Source organism: Aulostomus chinensis, chromosome 15 (genome assembly GCF_037954235.1).
Source record: "Aulostomus chinensis isolate RoL2024-O1b breed Wild chromosome 15, RoL_Achi_v1.0, whole genome shotgun sequence".
In the NCBI taxonomy this organism is placed as follows: Eukaryota; Metazoa; Chordata; class Actinopteri; order Syngnathiformes; family Aulostomidae; genus Aulostomus; species Aulostomus chinensis.
In genome coordinates, this window is record NC_141334.1 from 20,650,908 (window position 1) to 20,675,165 (window position 24,258).

General features: G+C 37.9%; 1 long non-coding RNA gene across 4 annotated transcripts in view; it reads right to left on the reverse strand.

The window, feature by feature from the left end:
- The window catches only part of LOC147249138 (uncharacterized), a 57,428-nt gene that overhangs the window by 21,577 nt on the left and 11,593 nt on the right, over positions 1 to 24,258 (reverse strand). For 2 of the 4 annotated variants that reach the window (XR_015119460.1, XR_015119461.1), the window contains one exon: positions 2,551 to 2,615. This is a non-coding gene — a long non-coding RNA (uncharacterized LOC147249138). Of the gene's footprint in view, positions 1 to 2,550; positions 2,616 to 2,897; positions 2,995 to 18,038; positions 18,207 to 24,258 lie in introns of those variants that run through there. The other 2 variants (XR_015119462.1, XR_015119463.1) reach the window with 2 other exon arrangements.

Genomic DNA, 24,258 nt, shown 5'->3' on the forward strand with positions numbered 1-24,258 from the left:
GACTTTGAGCTAAACTGTAAAACAAGACTCCTGCTTCAAAATAAACTAAGCATCGACATTTATTCATGCCTAAATGCTCATCATTTAAACTTCCTCTCTACATCATCCATTTTTGAGCAGATACTATGACTCCTTTTTGACAGAAAATAAGTGATTTTAACTCTGGTGATCACTAGAATGAGGATGTGTGTTCTTCCTGATCATGGGTTATAAAAAAAGAATAAAGGACATCCTTGGTTTTCCAGGAATTGAACAGTATCACATTCTTACTTGCCGAAACCTGTTTGATTACGATGACTCAAGGCTGGACTGGAACACCGGTCAGGTGTATCACCACAGATATAATCTCTGATGATGTGCAAAGTAGCTGTTTCCTATTAATCCCATTCAATATCTACACAAAGTGGTAAAAGATTTTCTGAGGTAGTGTACAATTTCCGTATAATTTCAGGTATTAAACCTCTTTGCAAATTAAAAAAATAAATAAATCAAACTACTGTACACAGCTTTTGGTTTGTGGCTTTGTTTCTCACAGTTTCTGTCAAACAAAAGGCTTCTCTTTGTTATCATTATGAATTCAATTGTATAAGTAATCCTTCAGCTAAATGGAATCTTAGAAAATCTCAAGATCAAACAAAACTTTTTGAGATTTCTTTCAATGATTACCAGTATGGCTTAAAATTGCAAAGTATGTGAACAATCTGAATCTGTATCTGTTTCCTATGAGGTTGGTTAGTGGGAATTCAGAACACCGGAATATAAATATGCAATCACTTGAAAGCTACATGGATAAAAGTCATAGGTTGTGCAGTTAAGCACAGCAAAATCAGTGTCAATCAAGAACTACAGCAAAAGTCACTCCCTTCATTTCAAATGAGCATAGAGATCAATATACTGCAGTAAATTTGGAGCTGATTTGCAAGAACATTTTTCACCCATCTCACTAAAAAGTGGCTTCAGGCCAGATGTAGATGAAGTTGGATAGGGTTAGCCTATTGGACAAGTCTACAGCAAACGGAGACTTCAGCCTCCCTGAGAAGAGCTTTTGCCTGACCCTCATATCTCAAATACTAATTGTATGGAACTGCAAAAAGTATCTCACAAGGCCAACAGACAATATATAAACACCGTCCAAACTGGATTATTACTAAAGTCTACTGAGGCAGGAGTTCTAAATATTATTGTGAACAATAATCCAACTTCTATGTCCCTGATAAATGTATCTCATCTGAACCAACCACAGAAGAATGTTAGAATGCGAAGTGCAAAAGCCATGAGGCATGGCAACCTTTGTTATAAAGAGTGAGTTGGATTTATTCTGACTTCATTTCAGATTGTGTATTTACATTAAACCATGTGTGCATCAGAATGTTAAACACACAGCTCACATGGGACTGAATTAAAGGTTAGCTGTGGCCCCACGCTAAGCAAATGGAGTGAAGTATAAGAAAGTTTGAAAAGCACAGCCATCATTGTGTGAAATAGGTTGTGTTACACAATTACACCTTCCTGAGAAAAAGTCAAACATGAATCGTCAGACCAGAAGTAGTTAGGACATGTTCTACAGTTATACAGCTGCGGCAACTTTTTCACAAGCATAAATCTGCATTTTTTTCACGAGGATTGATCAACATACTGGACTTGCTTATTACAAGAAAGATAGAGGAACACAGCTTTGTTGTGTTGTGGTGCCCTAATGCAGTCAATGCAATGTGGTTACTCTGACCAAACAGAATGCATTATGTCCAAAAATACAACATAAGTTTTGAGCTGCAGCAGGCAGGTTGACCATAGCTAAAACTAAGATGAGAAAAGAGAACTGCACATAATCTGAAAAGACAGTGGTATTAAGACCATTGACATGGCACTGTACAATGTTGCAATATGAATTAAAGTAACCTTCTGTACAGACAGATGTCATACGTGTACTCCAAGGAAAGCTAGAAGGTTGTACAGTTAACTCCCAGGGTATAATTCTAAACCATACAACCTACTACCTCAACCCGGATGCACACATTTTCAGCTAGGATTCCTTATATAGCTCCCATGTAGCTGAAGTTACATCATCACATTCATGTTTTGTGGGGTTGCAACAATGATGTGCATTGCTAAACATGACCCATAAAAACCAAGACACAGAACAAGGTTAAGAGACGATGTTCACACCACAGTGACAAAGACCCACAGAGGCGAGCTTGTGCTGTCAGATTTGCCACAAGATCGGATCTACGGGTTTGTGCCAAATGGTTATAGCCAAAGTAATAAAACAAAATTGATAGTTAAAAATGTAGCATAAAATCTGAACATTAATAATGTGGCAAATAATGGGAATGCAGATGTTGAGTGTCTTAAAAAACTAGGACTTTAAAACAATCTAAAATCTTGCTTCATGTACTGAGCAACAGATGACCATGTGGCTGCTTGACATATGGAGCATAACAATGACAGTCAATTCAAAATGTGGAGTTCGGTTTAGCTGGCCTTTGCTGAGATTTACCCCCAAAAAGTAAAGTTCATGAAACAGATGGTGAGAAGATCATGTTAACTTACCCTTCATGAATGTGTCCTGCTCAGGATTTATTTGCGTGCAGGGGTAAGTTTCTAAGTTCACTGCCCTAAAAAAAAAAACAGGAAAAAAATTTTAATACCACATAATAGTATGTATTTTCTTTTTCTCAAGGCTTATTTTTGAATATTTTAGATCTTACACTGAATTAAGAACAGTAGCAGTGTTTTTTGAAACACCAGCAACATTACCAGTGAACTGCATTGAAAGCAATCAGTGTTATGACGGTGTCAAAGAGGAAAAGAAATAAAGACAGTACAGAACATGCCAGTAACTGTCCTAACATCAGATCCACACGGGGGAGAAAACATTTGAAAACAAATTACTGTACTTCCTTAGGTTGCTGTAGCGTGGTTTAGGAGTGTCACATGCCTCAGCAGTTCCCAGATGTGAAATTGAGTCCATAATCATAACAGTCATAAATCTGTTGTGGACAACAATCCCAAACTAGCCCACAGAATTGCCATGGCAGTCCCCATCCTGGCCGGCAGCAATGTGCCTGCGGTGAGAGGTTAGCTCAACTTAGCCAAGACCGCAGAGAGCAGAGAGGCTGCGAGGGATGCCAGTGTAATCAAGCATGCTACGGTCAGCTACCATTAACTATGCCAGTGCCAGAGAGACACAGACAACGGAATATTCCTACGGCCGCACTGCGACAATGGAAAGTCTGAAGTCAGAAGAGAGTGAAAATGCCACTTACCCAGAATTCTACTATCGTGTCTGATTTATCATTTTTCTCTATCCACAATTTCTACGTGAAAATAAACAGCAGGCATTAGAACAGTTTTTGTTTTTTGCCAAAGAGAAGAAGGACGAGAAAACCGGGGGGCACTCCTACACTGAGCTCTGAGCAAAACGGGTTCAGTTCAGTGATGTGCTGTCCGCCATTTTCTCGGCAACAAACATGACGAGAAAAGCTGGATAAAAACTGTAGGCTGGCATCGTCATTTAAAGTTCCCCCCCTTTTCCTTCCTCTGTGTCTCCTTCTTGCTCTTTCTCCATCTCTCTCACCTAGTGCCATTACAAAATCTTGGCCAGAAAGATCACATTATTTGCAACCAGAAAGCCAATGTCAGCTATTCTGCTGACATTGTGAAGACATCTTTTGTCTAAATCAAAACATTAACCACCCCCACCACCCCTCCTCCCAAAATCTGGCACCTTCTTGGGGAAGGGGGATGGCAGTGCAAAGGGTGGTGTTAGGAGTCATGGCAACCTCTACCTGGCAGGCTGCCCAGCACCCCGAGGAGGGGAGAAGTAGGGGCTAATGTGGTGTTGAGCAGGAATGCTTAGTGCCGTCCAAAGTCAACTATATGGGCATGCTGGTTGCTTAAGATTTCAGCTCAGAGGCCAGAATTTTTTGACAGGGTAAACATAAAAGACAGGAAGCATGACAAACTAATGACATGTCGTACTCTACCTCCTGATTAAAATATTTTGTGCTGTCTGAAATAAGACTGAAAACAGGACCAGCCTCGAAAAATGCAAGCCCTTTCACCACAAAAAACAGCATATCAAATCCATAGCATTGCCAAATGTGGCTTTATTAAACTGTACAAAAAAGACCAACTAAGAAATATGAGGTACTGCATATCAAATAATTCCATTCCACATTTGTTCTACAACAAGCAATTGAATAAATCAAGGAATTAATTGTCAAATAGTTATCACCACTTGACTGTTGTTGCTCAAACAGCAACAACAGTCAAGCATGTTCTCCCAGGTTACTCACTTCAGCAGCTTCGCTACAACAGTAGCCAAACGCAATCTGGTGGTTAGTTGCGAAAAAACATAAGCGTAAGTCATGGACCTGTGATTCACTAAAGACCAAGGTATGCACCAGAAAAAAAGATTAAAGCTCTGCCCCCGGAGCCTCTCATATGCCGGCTCCCTCACTCAATTTAACACAAAGCTGTCGAGCATCTGCCGTCCGCGCTCAACTCTGCTTGTGACTAAATAAGAAAATGTTCAGCTTATGACTGGAGCAGGTAACCTGTGGCAAGAGCTGTTTGCTGCTTGTGTTGCTCTGATTTTTTTTGTTCTCACCAGGTGTAATTAGCTCTGTGACTTTATGTAAAGGACACCCACTCAACTATGCAAGCATAAAAAGAATGTGTCTCTGCTCCTACAAACACCATATAGAAAATGAAGAATAATAAAGTGGATGCAAGAACGTTCATACAAGGTCTATATATAGTTATATATCAACAGGTGATAATACTGATTTTACACTTATCAATGTAGCATCTGACTTTGTAAAACAGCTTGATTTACATCATGAAGGTCCTCTATTAAACTGATCATCTTAAATGAATAAGTTGAACAGAAGCATGTAACTCCTAAATACCACAAAATGTTATGGACTATAGAGAATCCCACTCTGTTGGAGCCACACAAAAATCAATCTTGAGCTATGTGCAGACAGTGACCTAAAATATCACTTTACATTGTTGTGTGTCACCAAAGTACTTATACATTTTATATCAATTTGTAAAAGGTGAAACAATCTGTTGCTGTTGTCAATGTTTATTACTTTGTCCAGAACTGCAGCTTAAAAAACAGAAGCTACTTGCTGTTTTGTGCACTGACACTAATGAGAAAACTGGAGCTGCCATGAAGTGAATCTGTGCATTTTGTTTACAAGGATATCAGTTGCATACCTGAGGTGCCTGAACAATTCTTTGTGAATGACTGCATTATACACTTTGTGTAGGAAAGTAGCAAAGCAAGAGAGAATAAGAAATCAGTAGTATTTCATTAAAATATGACAGTGGTCAACTCTAGTCTGTATCAAAAGTGTGTGGAAATGATTGTTGCTGAAATATAATTCATTCCACAAATAATAGTATAAATTAATGTGACAGTTTATACTTAACAAAAACTTGATAGGCCGAAAGTTGACGCAAAGAACAACAAATGTTGGAACAAGGAACAAAACGCACTCATGGCTCATACGTATACCTAGTGAATTTAAATGTATGTAAAATCAGAGAAACAGAAATATCATAATTGGATTAAAATATATAATTAATCTAATCTGGAGGGTAAACCATATGATATCAATTGTGGCCAGTCTTTTATATAGCCACTGTTGGTTTACACATGCTTGCCAAGACAATTACAGTAAATGCAAATGTCATTGTCATTGGGGTGCAATGACTGGTGCTTGCATCTCAACTATGATTTGGTAAATTGTTTTTTCCCCTGCTATGCATAATGTGATTAGCAGAAGGGTGAGAGGAGAGACCAAACATGCTAGGAGTTGAAAGGCAATCATCAAAATACCAAGGGACAAGTCCTGACATTGACATGTCTAGATCAACACCAAAGATACAGATGTAATGTAATTATAATGTCAGTAAAGCAGCAAGCACTGAGTTTAAGATTAATGGCTGTTTCCAACAATTATCTGTCATCAGCAACAAACAGCCTGTAACAAAGCTCTCACCTTTACATGATTAAATCTCCACAGCCATTTGAAGGCAGCAGGACAGACATGTATCACACCTGCTGCCTCCAACTTGTAAAGTGTTGTGCTAAATTTCAGCCCGTCATACAACTTCCTTGCAGCACAGGTTGGTTACAATGTTGTATTTTGCTGAACTTGGAGTTGTGAACTACCAATGGTGAGAAAGCTATCCATGTGTGACTGGACCATCAGACCACCAAGGATGCATGTTAGCATGTTGCCGGGCCTGGGCAGGGACCACTCTGCAAAACAAACAATTCACTGTTTTTTTAAAATTATTTTTTCAGCTTGAACTAATGTGCTCCACAGCACTTTATTAACTATATGAGATAATAGACAAAGAAGATAATCATCAACTATGTCACATTTTTTAGGATAGCAGGTCCAAAAATAAAATGACATCACTTTGTGTTAGTCACTGCCAGAGTAAAAAGCCTAAGAGCCCTTAGACCTCTCAAAAAAATGACCATGAAGCCTTTATCTACTCCAGCCAAACTAACTATGAAACATGTAAAACTATTCTACAGGAGACCAAAAAGAAAAATGGTGCTTAATATAACCATTATAGGCACCCTTACACGATACCCTGCCAAAACAGATTCAAAACATTCCCCCATAGAGGGGAGGGGGTTGATATCATTAAAGGTAGGAGGCAAGGGTCAAAGTTCAAATTAGGATGGGGGTTGGCGGGTAAAGGACTTCCCTTGGGGATGGGATAGACCATTGCAAACCAGACAGGGCTTGGAAAATCAACCTGGCTATACAAAGAAAATGATAAATCTGCAGTCTGGGGGGGAGAAGAAGACAGACATGGACACAAAAAACCCATGTTGCCTTGAACAAACCACTATTTATGTAAAAAATATATGAAATGACAATATGCACAAGCACAATGTAAAAATTGACAGCTGCCAAAACTCTGTAGGAAGATAATTTGTGCCAGTTTATTCTCCACAGGCATGGCAGAGACATCCCAGTGTTATTTTTGGTTCATAGCCCTTATCACCATTCATTTAATGTTGCCTGAAGCCATAACACGCAAACAGTCGACAAGTTAATCCAGACAGAAGTTTATCCTGTTTGGCTTAATGAGACATACCCATCCAGCCATTTTGTTGCTTTTATTTGAGATTGCCTCGCCAAAGTGGAGAGAATAACAAGAAATAAACAAGAGACATCTGACATTCAGCTCAGGATATTTTTTTGATAACAGATGAATAATTGATTTGTTTTTCAAACTGAAGAAAATAAAGTAAAAATAAGGTATGACTGAACAAAGGATTTCATCTGTTTCCCCTGTCCAGAGGCTTCACCTTACTACTAGATTTACCTTACTTCACCTGATCAATTATTCACAAAGAAAAAAATGCCAAATTAATTATAATAAATAAGTAGCATGATTTGTTGACAGATATATACAAAACTAGAAAGGAGAGACAAATTCTGTAGTTGTATGTCTGCCCGTTATTTGGAGATTTAACCAACTATGGAAAAATTAAGGAATAAAAAATGAGACAGCAGTTTCAGTCAGTCTTGATGGTTCACAGAAGTGATGCTTTTAGAATTGTTGCCAAAACTCTCAGTGACAATAGCAATCATGTGTGACTGCTAATCTTTGGTGTGGTGTTGCTTTAAAAGCAAGCATAGATTTCTTGTGCAGCCAGCCGAGGGGCGATGACTTTGCCTGACCCACCTGTCTGTTGATCCTGCCGCCTAGCACCAGACTAAGCACTGGGAGATTTCCACCTAGGCTGATTGGCTGCAGCCAACTAAATAGCAGCCAATCAGAAGCATCCAGGGTGGGATAGGTGGAGAGTAAGAATCAGACAGTGAGCATAGGAGGGAGAGGAAGCAGCTGTGCAGAGACAACCAAACCTCACCCAAACACACTGCACCAACCATACATGACACCTTCCTCTGACAATATATTTTTTTTTCCATAGAAAAAATCTCATTATATTCTATCACTGAACACAAAGGGTTCCTGTTGTGAAAGTGCAATAAACTGTTGTATCTCGAGTGATATAGGCAATTTCTGCTAGGGTATCAAATGTTGATGCATAACAACTAGTAAACGAGTTTGTGTTTCTGTATGGCAAAGCATTGATCAGCTGGCTTCAGACAAGGCTGCTATCAGGCTGTGTGTGCTTTTACATTCACTACGATGGATCAATAGCTTATGAATTCTAAAACTGCAGAGTAACACAAACATAAAAGTATCCCACACGAGTGCATAGAGTAACCTCTATGGATCGATGAATATGACATTGCTCACAGTCAGAAGAATGCATCTTTCTAATTGACCTGAGCATTTCAAATTAATTCAAACAACAATTAAAATGGATTGGATTGTGGGGCACCTTCAACCTGAGGTCTCAGAGAGATTTTTATTGCATGCTCAGCTCACCTCCCGATCTGCCCTTTTGTTTTAATTACCACTTGGGCAAGGCAACAAAGTTTAGTTTGGTTTTACATAATGATGGTTAACATTTTCATCACATATAATTAAAAAGTACATATTTGCCAAAAAAGAAACACTGAGGAATTTGTGTATGATGTGGCTGAATATTAATCGCTGTGACTGAGAACTGATCAGAATGAGTATTAAAAATATAGATGCCAAAATAATCCCATGAGGTCTTGCTTGCTTGGTTAGATGAAGATAAAATGAGGTGCTTTAATCCTTTTTTTTCCAACAATATCTTTATTTATTTCCAGACATAATAACATACATATAACCACTGGGACTCAGAACTCTGGCCCAAACCATGAAGAACCCGTGTCCATCAAACCCCGACCAAGACATAACAACAAAACAACAGCACAAATAAATAAATAACTAGACAAAAGACAGAAGAAAAAAAAATTAATTACACAGTGAAATAATAATACACATACTACATAAATAAATAGAGATTACGAGACCAACTATACACTGCTCATACTTGCAAGTGAGCACTATAAATAGATTAGATACTGATCATTCAGCACAAGACAGTATGCATATTTTCTTAATGAACTGCAGAGAGACACTTATGGGTGTTTCCGCCAATTGCGACAAGTCTTTATTTGCAAGAAAATTACTAAAGGGGCCCCAGATATTATCAAAAATTGGTTGCTTACCCTTGATTGCAAAAGTGATCTTCTCAAAGGGCAGAGTTGTTGTTAGACCTGAAAGCCATTTAGCTATCCTTGGCCTATCCAACCCTTTCCAAGCAATTGCAATGACTCTTTTGGCCGACAACAGGCCTATATCTAAAAATAATCTATGCTTCTTTCTTATGTTACAATTAGCTGGATAGATACCCAATAGAAAGAGTTTTGGTTCTAAATGTAATTTTATCTCTAATATCTCCTCAATATACTGTTTTACTTTCTCCCAGAATTTCTTAATTTGAGAGCACTGCCACAAACAGTGGAAAATCATGCACTTTTCCTTGACAGATTTTATGCAAACATCCAGTACGGCATTATTGAATTTGTTCAGTTTAACTGGGGGTCATGTAAGACCATATCAACCAACTGTACTGCAGAAATTTTGAATGTCTTCACTGTTTGTAATTGTGCTTTGGGACACACCATCTCCCACACCTCACTCTCCTGCACTGTAGGTCTTCCATTCAGGACTCAAGCTTATTTACTGACGATTCTGAAGATTCACCAACCAGTTCATTATATATTTTGGAAATCAGGCCCCTTCCCTGGCAGTCTCTTACCATCATTTCTTTGAGTGTTGATAGGCTAGAAATCATTTGTACATACCTAAAGAACTGGCTGCAAGCCATGTCATGACAACAATTTCATCAAAGATGTCAGATGTTCATTGTGAGGACTATAAAGGTCTCCTATTTTTTGTAACCCGTGTTCAGCCAAAATTTTAAATCACCCCCTCACCTCTTCCTTGGGGGAGAGATCGTTTCCCCATATCGGACAGAATAATGAGAGTGAGTCAACTACCTTAATATATTTCTTAGCTTGTTGCCTCACACTAATCATAATTTTAGCCATAGGAGTCTTGGTGTAACTTTTCAGTTTCCTGAAATTAGCTGAGTACAAGTAAGTGGGAAAAGGCAGCTTACATGAATAACCTCCCATTTCTCCCCGCAGTGGCTCCTCACAGTAGTCGAACATCAGGGTTCTCAGTTGTGCTGCCCAATAGTACCATGGTGGGTTTGGGCATTTTAGCCCTCCTCTATCATAAGGGCTGTACAACAAGGATAGGTGCAACCTATTGCTCCATAGAAACTTAATAAAAAGTGTCTTCAGCTGAGAAAATAAATTACTTGGAGGAGGCAGAGGCAAATTTTGAAATAAATACAATAGTTTTGGAAGAACATTCATTTTGAGAGTATTTATTCTCCCTAAACTGTTTTCTTGTCTGTAACAACATCTACTGCACGTCTGTCCGTCCTGGGTGAGGGATCCCTCCTCTGTTGCTCACCCTGAGGTTTCTCAGATTTTTCCCTGTTAAAAGGGTTTTCTATGGAGTTTTTCCTCAGTCGATGTGAGGGTCTAAGGGCAGAGGATGTTGTTATGATGCCATGTGAAGCCCTTTGAGACAAACTGTTTGTGAAAACGGGCTATACAAATAAAATTGCCTTGCCTTGCCATTGCCTATTAATGACATTAGGAAAGTAGCCCATCCATCCAAAGAATTTGAGATCGCTTGCATAACTGGTCTAGTTAGTTTCGATGATATTGTTCAGTGATGGAACTAATCCCTCATCCCCTCACTATTCCCTAAATAAGAGAAGCAATTCACAACCTTAAATTGTGACACTACCTTACTTTGGTTTTCCCTGTCCACTTGGTTTAATAACATGTTTGTGGATGGATGTTTTAGACTTATTAATCTTATAACCTGAAATTGTACCAAACTTCCTAATCAAGTCTAGCAGGGCCAGGATTGATTTATTGGTATTCTTGAGAAAAACAAGTATGTCATCCGCATGTAAAGCTAAACATGCTTTAATCCTTTAATTAGCAATGTTAACAATTTGCACCCTGAAGTGGAAGTTATGAGATCTTTCTAATTATTAATTGATGATATCAGAATTAATTCTCAGATTATTCACAAATTGAGGGTTGTTACAAATGAAGAAGTATTCATTTAACAGCCTTATTTAATTATTCCTAAAACAAAAATATCACAACATGAGCCGAACAACAGGTTAAAGACTATGATGTTTTCCAGACTGTCTGGAGAGAAGGTGACACTCATCAACTATATTATTTAAAATAACTTCTCATTTCGTTCAAAGGTTTTTTGGTTTTTTTTGCATAATGACACCTTCTCTCTGCAAGTCCTTACAAAACATTTACCCAAAAATAATTCCTCTTGTTTTCTAAATATTTCTCATTATAATGACGAACAAGAATACAGGAAATTATGCAGGTCAGTGTTGGACTGAAAAAGTAATTGCAGAGTCAAGACTTTAATTAGGCTTTTGCAAAAACCATTAGATACAATTAGGTAGTACCAGTCAATACAGTAAAACTCATAAGCAACAGGAGATTAATAAATATTTGTTGATTTTTCAACTGGCTATTTGAGCTCCATTGACTCTCCCTCATAGTCGAAGACCAGATCGTTAAAAGGTCTCCATCGTTCTTCCTGGTCTTAATAAAGCAGGTGACTTGCAGGTGATTCAGCACTACCTTCCAATGAAAAACACATCAGCATCTTCTAAATGACTTCTTAAACACCCTCTGAATGGGAATAGGAAACTTGCTCTGAATTCTTCAGACAATGCACCATGCAGATTTCAACTAGGTCAAATTTCAGCATGGGAGTGCCAGTCTATTCATATTTAAGACACAACCATCTTGGGAAAACAAAGAGTCCATCTCAAATTTTCTTCAGTTTAACAAGATGTTATTTAGAATTACACTTACGTAGTTTTACTTGTGAGATAATATTTCTGTTTCTTTTCCCAGAAAGAAACTTGCCTTAGATCTGTGATGTCCAGCCATCTTCTCAACAATACTCTTTGTGCTCAGCTCCAAAAAAGAAAACAAAAAAAAGGGGGCGGGGGCTTTGCTTTCAGTAAGATCTGACTTTCTCCAGATCAAAATTTAAATGTCATGTACCTTGTCTTTAATAATAGTTCTGGCAAACCTATGAATGTTTGAATTACAGGTCTAGGATACATTATGAAAGGGGGCTATGATATGCTGATCTACCGATTTCATACAATTGCCATGCTTTGATGTGTCATATTGCCTGGTAAGGTGTTTTTCAGCATGACAGGCCCTGATTGGTGACTGACCAGGCAACATCACGCATTTCCAATTGCTGGCTGGTCACTTGGCCGTGCACCTCTTCAGCAAGAAAAGCAACTAGCAAGTCTATTTTTGCCGGATGATGTGTCAGACTACACAGAACAGATTGAGCCAGACAGGAAATCTTCACACAAATGACATCATATGTCCGGTCAATTTTCAAAATAAAACGGCATGTGCATGCTTCACAAAAACAGACCTAAAAAGGGCACTTTTCTACATGAACGTGATTGAAACACATAAATCAAGAGTTCTTTGAACAGAGGAGGTGGACTGCGACATTTCCTTTCACCTATTTACAACCAAGTCCTTTCAAAACTTCCCCAAAGAGCTCAGCTGAAAGACCCATGTGGAACGGCTGATGCCAGCACAGCCCATTAGCATCTGAGTGGTTGGTGAAACTCCCTAACGACCACCCCTGAAACTCCCTGACACCGCACAACGACTGTCGTTTGGGGAGGCCAGGTGAGTCTCGGGAGGGTCGTTTCCACCACAATAGCACTGACCACTCCCACATAGGTTTATAAGCTGGAGTTTCCACACTCTTCACTAGAACTGAAGAAGCCTCTCGGATGAGAGGTGAAACGTCTTCAAGATAAACTTACGTCCAGTTGACCAGATTTTACTTCACTTCGATAAATCAAGAGACAACGACCAAATCTGTATAATCTTTATTATTCATTTATTTAGTAAAGCCAGTAGGCAGCTGGAAATTGCCCCTATGTGGAAGTCCCTACATGATTAGCATCACAGCCAGAATGCGGCAAACTAGTGGAAATTCAAGTTTAGTATGGAAGTTCTTCTCTGAGTAATGAGGATGTAAGCTTACAAATTGTAAAACATGTAAGGCTAACAACATACAATAAACCTAATCAGACAGGCAGAGCTTGGAGCCGAGAACTAGCCTGCAGCCTCTCCTATCTTTCATTGGCTGCTCCATTCAGCCTCTTTTGTTCGATAAGTAAAAGATATTTTTGACACAGCTGGATATACAACAAGTAGTTTCCAGAATAATTTTATTTGTTCCTCTTTCCTGTAGGAGAGCACTTTATTTATGTATTTTTAGGGTTGCTTAATAAGAAAAAACCCAGTAACCAAGTGCGTTTTGGGGGAATCCTAACGGTAATATTTTCTATGTATTTATGAAAATAAAAGCTTCCATTGAAGAAAAGTTTATTTTCATGTTTTATATTCTGTCGGATATCAGTATGAGCAAGTACAAAATGGGAATCAGCCACAAAAAATGCAGTCGTGAATCTCTAATTGCAATTAAGAATTGTGAATCATTACTTCCATATATTAAGCTTTCTTTTCTTGATACACATTTTGTACAAATAGGCTAAACTATAGGCTGAATCATTCTAAAGGACTTATATATGTTAGACTAAAATAAAAATTGCACCTGGCACCAATGTATCCTTCCCATAATCTTGAACAGTAGTATCTGCAGTATCTAAATCTGCAAAAAAAAACACAAAAAAAACAACACTTTTTATATTTACCCATTCCTAATAATGCAATCATATCTTCTACCAATTTCAACAAAGTTCTGATAAAAGCATTTTAGGGAAAAATGTCACTGATGTCACATAATATGATTAGAATATTACATTAAACAAAGTGTCAGGTCAGTTGTGACCAGCCTCAGATATAAACTGTGCAGCACAGTAATATGTGCCACAGTTTACTGCTAGGCCTCTATGATCTCAAACATACAACCAGAAACGCTTAACACATGCAGACATACATTATACTGCACAATATTCTAAATGTATATGATAAATCAGGGCTTTAATCCTGAAATCAAACGCATCAGGTAAAGTCCATAAAGGCCAAAGCTCATGATCGTCCATTCTTAAAACATAATTTATCTCTAATCACCATTAATCAAGCCAGCTTGCACAAGATTGTGAAATATCCTAATGTTGCCCAGAGAGGTGTGTGTGTGTGTGTGTGTGTGTGTGTGTGTGTGTGTGTGTGTGTGTGTGTGTGTGAGAGAGTGGTGCACCAGTTGAAAACATGTGGCACCTCTCACCCCAAAGCCACATAGCCCAACCAAGCACATGCCAGTCAGCCGTGATTGCAAGCCGAGCAAAAGGGATGGGACAGATTGGGGATTATAAGCTTGCCTGGTGTTTCCACTGGGGTCTCCCCTGCTGGGCTACATGGTCCCAGCTCCCTTTGTCTGCCGTTAACCCGTTAAATCCCGGGGAAGAGCCCATTCACAAATATGTCACACACCCCCAGGGTGCATTTTGTGTGGAATAATGATCTTAAAGGGGTTACAGAGCATTGCCATGGATCACCCCCCCCCCCCCCCCCCACACACACACACACACACACAGGGAAACACACACACATGCACACTAATTTGTTTCCTGGGGAGTTTGCAGTTTCGGTAATTGCCAAATCTTGCCTTAAATTCTTGTAAATACCTTCATATGACAGTGCGGTTGTAGTTGAGTTGTATTATTGACTTCAGTTCAAATAAACTAGTTTATGTGAGTATATAACACTTCCTATTATCCTCTTGATGAACACTGATACAAACCAACAATAAAGAGCACACACTTGTGCTCTCCTGCGCTGTTGTACTTAGCACACCTTGTAGCTAACTTGTCTCAGTCTGTAACACACCACAGTTTTTTTTATAGACAGAGACGGGAAGAAAATATGCAGGAAATGTGGCGGGTTCACTGAGAGAAAGTGTCATTATGCTGTAGTAATGCCCTGGGTGATTAATGATGTGGGCCTCTGAAACCAAACCATCAGGCCAATGGCAAATTACCATTATAAAAATAAACCATGATGTGAACAGGTCAGGGAGGCCAGAGCACAAAATGTCTCTTAGTGTGTATTTATATACAGTGTATGAGCAAATGGGGAATGAGTTCTAGTAACCCAATTAGTGTTTCATCCAGTCAAACACCAACTCCTCCTACATCAATGTTACACAGATCAAATATAAATAAAGTGTGTTTTGTTAGTGTGTTGGTGTTCATACATGAGCCTGAGATGAGCTCACACATGTAAAATGGAAAAAAGTTGGAAGATCAAGTGCTGCAAAGACCTCAGAGAGAGGAAAACCCCACAAACTATGCTAAATGTGTGTTGACATTTTAGAAGTAAGTAAAACTTTACAGAGTCATTGTTGCTCTGCAAGGGACCGTGTTACAAATGAATAGCAAATGTACTACAGCATGATCTGAACCTTATGGACCAAATGATTCCCAGAAGCAAGAAAACTGTCCAAATCTGAAGAACAACAATAAAGCTACAACTCAACTGCTCTATGCTATCAACCTGAAGGGTCTCTCAAGCACTGCAGTCAAGTTTACGTGTCTTGTCAAACCCTGTCCAACTCTTTGCAAATAACCACATTTGATTAGCTCTCCACAGCCCCCTCCACCCAACAACAGACACCCTTCTAAGATGGAGAGCACTTGACTTCCAACCAAATTGAACTCTTATGCACTCAATTTCTATGAATGAGAATGCCATTTGTTGCCAAAGCAGCATTTTATTGAGAGCACAGTACTCAAAGAGGCAGCAATCAGGGATCTTGTGGTTATAAATCAACATTTGGAGGTGGCGCAATATGACAACTATTTAATATGTGCCAAAAACCAACAAATTTGGTAAACTAAATTGCTGCCATAATAAAAGTGGAAAAAAGATTTGAAATGAGAAAAACAATCAACTTCTCCTACTTTTAAAATGAATAATGAGAAACACACATCATCCTCAAATATTAAACATTAGTAGATTGCCTTGTAACCAGCAGTCTCTAGAAAAAAAAAACAACAACAAATGGACAAGACTGTTTGAAAGAGACTGTTGTTCGAATCTGTATTTGATCACACAAGGGAATCCTTGAATGAGAGCTACCTGTCTGGACTTCACACAACACTGATCATCATCCCAGTTATGACAGAGATTTTTTTAAAATTTGATAATTCATTTGTATGCTTTGAAATGGACTTAAACAGTTGTCAGCACACATTTTAGGTGGCATCCTCATAAATCCCAACATGCTTCATCAAATCAGCAAAACACAACATTTGAGCACGAGCAATTCATTTGATTTTAGTGCACATTGAAATAAATAATTAATAACCCTTCAGTGTCTGACCCATTGTTTATGAGTATGAATTTGAATTGTGCATGCATCTTGGAATTGATCTGATGAAAGGCAGACAAACTGCCCCATTCTTTTTTCAATAAAAATAAATCACAGTGTGCACATGGATGTCTCTGACTCTGAGTTAATCAAAAGCAGAGAGAGAGAGATGGCCAAACATCATGTCTAATGTCCCAACAAACTGCGGATCAACTGTTTCCAATTAGGATTACCAAGACAGATGCAAAAAAGAGAATGAACCCATTCACCCTGTCTCCCATTGCACAAACAACAAAAAAAGAAAAACATTTTTACTGTCCTTAAATATGTATGTATATGCATATATATATATATATATATATATACACATATATATATATATATATATACATATATACATATATACATATATATGTATATTTGCATTTTTATATTTATATATATGAAATGTATAAATTCATAAACTGTTTGTGTCCATTAATTCCCTTTCCTCCTTAAACAAGATGTTAAGAATAGGACGCATCTGCACGAAGCAACAACCACTGTTGTTGTGCCCATATTAGTTTTTAATTCTCACTTCTTTCTTTGCTGTTTAATCCAGTCACATAAACTCCATAAGCAGGTGAAATCAGCCACAGACTTTCCCACGGTCTGAGAGCAAATCTAAATGCCCTGAGCCCTTCCTGAGGGCCGGCCATCTGTCTATTCTGTTTGGAGTGTGTTAGGGGTAAGGCATCAGCTGCATGACCAAATTCAACGTTCCAACACACCCCTTCTTCATGAAGAAAAGCCCAAAGCACCCATTCAAGGCAACACACACACACACACACACACACACACGCACGCACGCACACAAAATCAACAAACAGATGGATATGACTCCTCACATTCAACAGATTTGAATTCCAAATCCTCATATATTCTATTATTGTAACACTTTTACTGTTTGCCAGCTGCAATGTTCGATGTTAAATATAAATATTCACATTTTATCAGTTTCTGCCATTTAAAACAATTAAAGCTCAACAAAGAAATTCCTCTCGAAAAAGTGAAAGTACATTCTAAGCTTTAAACATGAAAATAGTTGGTTGGAGAGACTCATTGGGATGATGTCCCTGCATCACAACAAAACAGTTCACCACATAAACCTTGACCTTTGCTCCCTCGGAGGATAAATCATCTGTGCAAGTGACTTCAACAGAACAATACCATTTCTGCACAAAAAGAGGCTCAAAATGAAGCAGAAGCAATTTGGAGAGAACCCCTGCGTCTTGCCGAAAATACATCTTTCTTTGAATTAGGATTTGCTACGATCATGTGATGCATTCCTTTCTTTCTCAAGCACATGATGCCACCCCAATCATGATGATTCTCCCTACTCTTTTTTCTCCTCGTCAAACTGACGTGCTATCATTTTATTTCCCCTCTCAAAGAGCGACTCTGCTGCTGGTGGATATGGTCTTCGCTCCGGCCTGACGCATTTTTAAAATGCGTGACATTGCCTCTGTGGGAGCATGAGAACGGAGCTTCCTCAATTGTAGGGTTCCCATACCCGGCCCGTAACCATGGAAGCAGATGCCTGCCCTCCCGGCCCTCCTTACCTCCTGTCGATCGCAGGCTGTGAGCTGCTTCGGCAGTGAAAAGAGGCTATGCCTGCCTTTCTCCTCGCTCTGACCGAACTTGCCCCACTCCTCAAAAGGACCCATTGAACAGGTCACTGGTCTAGACTTGTTTGCACGGTCCAGGGAACAGCCTTGATGTAACCCTTGCTCTCCTCTCTCTCTTTCTCTCTGCCTGCCACACCAGCCGCCCAACGACTGCAGACTGTGGAGGGGTGGCGGGGGGGGACATTGGAGACGCGGATTTGAAAAGGAACCCATACGATTTTGCCATTGTGCCTTTTCATTCATCGATCGAATGAATATCGAACCTTCTGTCCCTGCGTGTGTGAAACGGATAGCTTAGCAAGCATTTTTTTCCCCCATCTCTTCACTCAGGTCTGTGTTGGGGGCCCAGAGTTCTGTTCTCTTCTCAATACATGTAAGGATGTAATTTTTTTTAATGGTAACATTATTTTTTAATGCTTTAACAATTCCTGTTATTCAAGTTTTGATGTGGCTTAAATTTGATGGTGGCTTTCATCACTCTTCAGTGTTAAATGAATATTCTGATTTTATTTTGAATTTTATATTTAGCAATTAAGCAATTTGGTATATGTAGAAATGCCCAAAAAAAACTTATGAAATAGTAAATAAAATAAACAATGTAATTTTTATGTGGGTTTATGCCGTATCTGAGGTGCCGAACATTTATGTTTGAGTAAAATTTTGGTGATATACTCCTCAATTAAAACTAAACCCTTTGTATTAAATCTTACATAAATCTTGTGGAGGAAAAACCGAGTTTTTTCACTAAATCAATATTATTTAACATGACTTCATTGTCTGATCCAAACTAGTAATAATATACTATACCATATTAAATAAAAAAAAACCATAACAATAACCTTTTCAGTCATTCTTTTCTCAAATTATCTTAACCTACAAAATGTACATACATTTCAAGGCTACTAAAATGATATGTTTAAAATGACAATAATTGTGTGTGTGTGTTTATATATTGACCTCTGGCAGGAAATGCCCAGGTGAAGATACATGCTTCTGATAAGGGCTGTATGAACAGAGAAAGAGAAAGAACGAAAGATGGCTGGCCAGAGCTTCTATGTCAGTTTTAGTAAGAGAAGAGACAGTCAATAACATCATCAATAATGTTTAATCAAGGACATGGCCATGGATAAGGTGAATATTTGTTAAATCAGATTCATGAAGCAAAACTAATTTTTGTGTTAACTTAGCAGTGGATTTTCTGGCAACTTAATCTTGAAATAATAAATTAATAATAAAACATGTAATCAGTTTGGAAAGAAAATGCAAAATGTTAATATTTTCCTTTTCATAAATTGGAAAAGAAATACATAAAAAGGAATTAAGAGTTTGAGTGTATTGTACATATATATATATATATATATATATATATATATATATATATATATATATATATATATATATATATATATATATAAAATCGCATGCAAAGGCCAACTATTCAATTCGGGGAAAATAATTCAAACAATTCAATTAGGTGAAGAGCTAAGTGCTAAGGTTATAAATGTGCAGCTTAAAATTCAAATGAAGCCAAGTCTGAGGAGCAGTTCTGCGTTCCATGCTCCATGTGACAAGTTGCTATGCAGGGGCCAATCAAGGGGGGCCGAACAGAGGAACAATGCGGGGCAGAAAATGAGCAAATTCAAAGGCAGTCTAGGCTGCTTCCAGAGTACCAAATCCTCCACCGAAAAAATCCTGCTACTACGACAACCAACATCTAGACAGCGACAAACAAATAGCCTATGGCTGGAGGTTTAAGAATGTGTAATCATTAATTAAACAATCAAAAATCAACATCCATCAAAAGATATCATAGTGTGTTTATTCACTTTGTATTTAAAATGTTTGAATCAATATCATTAATTCTGAGAAATGTTGATTGCCAAATTACTCTGAAAACGTCAGTAGCGGAACCATAGATAAAGGACAATAAAACTTGGAAATCGGTGATATTTACCATTGTATATATATTCATATTTTTGCATAAAAAGTGATCAAAATGATTGATTATAATAAATGATATAGCAAAAGTGTTGTATATTTTATGTCGTGATGTAATGTTAATGTGCCTCAATTTAGGGTTGGTGGAATAAACAATATGGAAAGTATGAATTTTCCCTATGGAATGAATTTTGATAATAATGACCGACAGAGCCCTGACAGTTCTCAAGTGGAAATGCTGTAACTGCACCAGGTGGAGGCAGCAATGCATTAAACTGTGATTCGTCTGCTGGAACGAAGAAGAAGGTATTCGTCAGAAACTGATGGTAAACAGCAGCAGCCGAAGCACTGAAGACAAGGAATCCACCGTTTTACATACTTTTTACACAAACTAGCGACTGCATGACAGACAAGAAAGAGAAACCAGGTTGGTCACAAAATAAAAGCAGAAAACAGGAGAAGTGACGCAAACAGCCTGATGTATTTGTGGGCATGTGGGCGTGCCTGCATAATGAGATGGACCTTCAATACGGCACCAGACACATTCATGTTCATCACTGCTTACAGAATGTGGTCACATATGACCCTGACCACCTCCAAATGTGGCCTGAGTGATCAGATCTAAATGTGTCCTGAGTGTTAACTCCTGTTTCTTGTTGAGCAATGGTGATCCCATCAGTCAGGTCACACATGAATGCCACTTCAGGACAGGACCATACACACAAAGGTGCCACAAAGAGAAGTTATTCTAGGATTCTTTCTGCTTTATAGTGCTATTTTTCACATTAAACATTCTTAAAATATCTATGTATGACATTAAATCCTATATCTTCTCGTAGTTCAGTTAATAAGAAAATAATAGCTGCCATGCATTTGCCATACCAGGGCTTTACTCTTTTAAAAACATTATATTGTCGACAAATATACTGATATAAATATATATGCATGACATTACCATATCAATTTTAGGTAATACCTCCCAGTACCAGTTAAATTATAATAATATTTTGTAAATGAAAAGAAACACCTTTCAATTAAGATTTAAATGTTAATTAAGACAAATTTAAGAACAAATCTTGGCAAGGAAAATGAAGCAAAACATGAGGTGTTGAAAAATAGAGCTGGCTGATTTGGGCAGGAACAATAGCAGCGACAGAGGATGGGGTGGTGATGGGGGTTAGCTGGGTCTCAGCTAAAACCAACATACAGCACACAGACAGGGACGAGTCAACCAAATCTGCAAAAAAGACACGACCAACCTTCATGTCTCGTATTGTACACAAGCACAATATTACATAAACATAAAAGTCAAATAACTGAATATATTTGGAGAACAACAGGAAGTAAAAATTTCTATGCTTTTCCAGAGCGACATAAAGTACATTATTATATTAGAACTTCCAATGAATTGCTATTTTTGGTTATTATATTAAATATAATATAGTAAAATAATTAGTGACATGATTTTTCTGTCTTTTGATGAAGTGTGTATTTTTTCTCATCATCAAACACTAACCCTGACTACTTTAGCGGAGACACATTGGGTACCAATCACACTCCATCCATAGCATTTTGACAGAGGCAGCCCATAAATCCCTCTTCGTCTCACACACACCCATACACAGAGGGTATGAGGTTTTTGCTGCTCAATAACCATTTACACCGTTTACACCACTAATATTGAAACTTGAAACATCTGAATAATTGTAAGTATGAAAAGTTGTGCTTTTATTTTCATTGCCTTAGCTAAGCACATGGCATGATATCTGTCAATGCCAGGTTATATCATAAAAACTGTATTTTGTGGCTAACCTAATCCCATCATCACCATCATCCTACTGGGAAACAGAGGCAGTCAAAGGCCAAGTGCAGCTTCACTGCATCTGTTCCCAGTTCTGCAAAGACTCAAGCCTGTCTCCGCTTCACACGCATATCATTACCAGGCAGCGAAGCCAACAAAATACAAGGGAATATTTGCAAAGGATGAGAAGTTCCAGCTCCAACTCTAAAGGTTTGTCTCTTTGATGAGAATTAAATTTGGACTGTCAGGAGTTATAGAATACGGCCCACTTCTGTCCAACTTAAATCTGGGTCAGGATCTACAGAATATTAACAGCATTTTGTTCACCCTTTTACAAATATTCCCTTGAAATTGGAATGAATAAAAATTGGAAGGATTGCCAGGGTAGCAGGTCTGAACAATCCAAAGGCAGAAAACCACAGAGATAGAAAGAAATAATCAATTTTAACTGAAACAAAATCAATTATTAAATGTGTGAACGTGTAACCTAATTTCAGCTTTTATGCTTTATTTGCTCTGGTCAAGGTTTCTACCTCCCTCAAAGACTGCTTCACAAAGCACAGAGTATCATAATCTTCTGAACCCCCTAGGCACACAGCGCTAACCACATCCAAAACATCTTCACTGGACTTGTACTCTTTTACCTAAAAAAAATCACCAATAATCATTTTTCAATTGTGGCCCAAATTGGAATCTGACAAGATAAAATTGTCCAGTTGGAATAATTTCAAACAGTCTGATCCTTGTGTATGAAAGGCTGACCATGTGCTTGTCAATAAAATTCAGGCACACACGTCACTGTCACTGAAGTCAAACATTAAGCTTTGGAAGGTGAATTGGAACAAAGGCCCTCTCACCATAACCATTATTTAAAGCACTGTTTAATTAGGTGTAGAGCAACAAATCCTCCCTATTCAGGAGCCGGACACTTGTGGTGTGTAGTGGTGTGTTTTGTCTCTGAAAGACTCCTGTCATAACACTAGCGGAGTGTCCCCTCCCTCACAAAGTCACACACAGATTCACTAATGCCTGTGTGTTAACAAGCCCACTGTCTGCTTCTCTAACTCACTGTCTTTTCAAAAGGTGTTAATGGAGGGCACACACACTCACTGCGGCCCTCCAACAACATGCTGCTCTTTTTGAAGACTGGTGATAAGGAACAACATTACACACCATACTTCAGCTTTTCATGTATTTTGCTAAACTTGAACATAGCAGACCAACAAAAAAAAAAAAAAATCAAGCAGAAACAAATGAAAAGAATCTAAATCCAGATAAATTCTAGGACAGAAAATCCCTCAGAAAAAAAGTGTTTAATTTTTCAATCTAAATTAATTCAATATTAGAAACAAGTATAAAATGATCATAAAAGGCAAATAATCATAATTGTAATATACATATGTAAATAGAGTCTTGCAGCCTTTGGGAAATTAAATGCAGGGTTCTTGAATTTGCAGGAATGAAAATGTTCAACAATAATTGAGAATCTTTTTTAAGCTGCATCAAATTTAAATTTTTTTTATTTGATCAAATGTTTGGCTGACTGAGCAATATGAAAGTAATTGGAAAATAATTTACAATGCTTGTAAAAAAAGATAGGAGTGATAATAAATAAATTAAATCTAGATGCCCAATTTTGGTAAATGTCTGGGTGGATAAATACCAAAGCAACTCAGACTACTAGGCTTGAATATGGGTGGCAGGCTGTAATCCAGAAGAACAAAACCAGCATATCCACCAAGGCAAATCTTTTCTGATGGATCCCTGCTGCTTGATTTAACTCCAGAAGTCCGATCAGGAGGGCCCATTGTATCAAAGACATTTTAGAAGGAAACTCACTCACAATTTATTAGAAACACGTCTCCTGAAATATAATAACTATTCACTGACAGCAGAATAAAAGCAAATTATCTAAATAAGACTGAGAACTGTGCCGTCGCTCTCTGGGAATGGAATAATTATAATATAAAGGATATCTCAACTCATAAAACCTTAAGTTTTGGTTTATTTTTTCTCTTCAACATTTTTATTGCTAATTACTGACAATACAATTTCTCCTTAAATCTAAGAAAATGTGACAACTCTTTCATGACTGTATTGTGGTATGACATGAACCATTCAAATTGTATGCAAATAAACATTAAGTGCTGCAGGAAATGTAAGCAAAAAATATAATAAAACAAATCAAAAAAAGTACATTTTAAATCCTCTAAAAATGAAGCATGTGTTAAATTTGGGTATGACATAATTTCTATTCAGTTCAACAATTTAAAAAAATGATAATAACAATAATAAAATGTAAAGTTAAAAATTAATTCTTGCTTTTTAAAGAGCTAAGAATATCTGGTTCTGATGATGGTTTGTGTGGCCAAAAGAAGGACATGAGAGTTAATAAAAGCATCCAAGATGAAACAA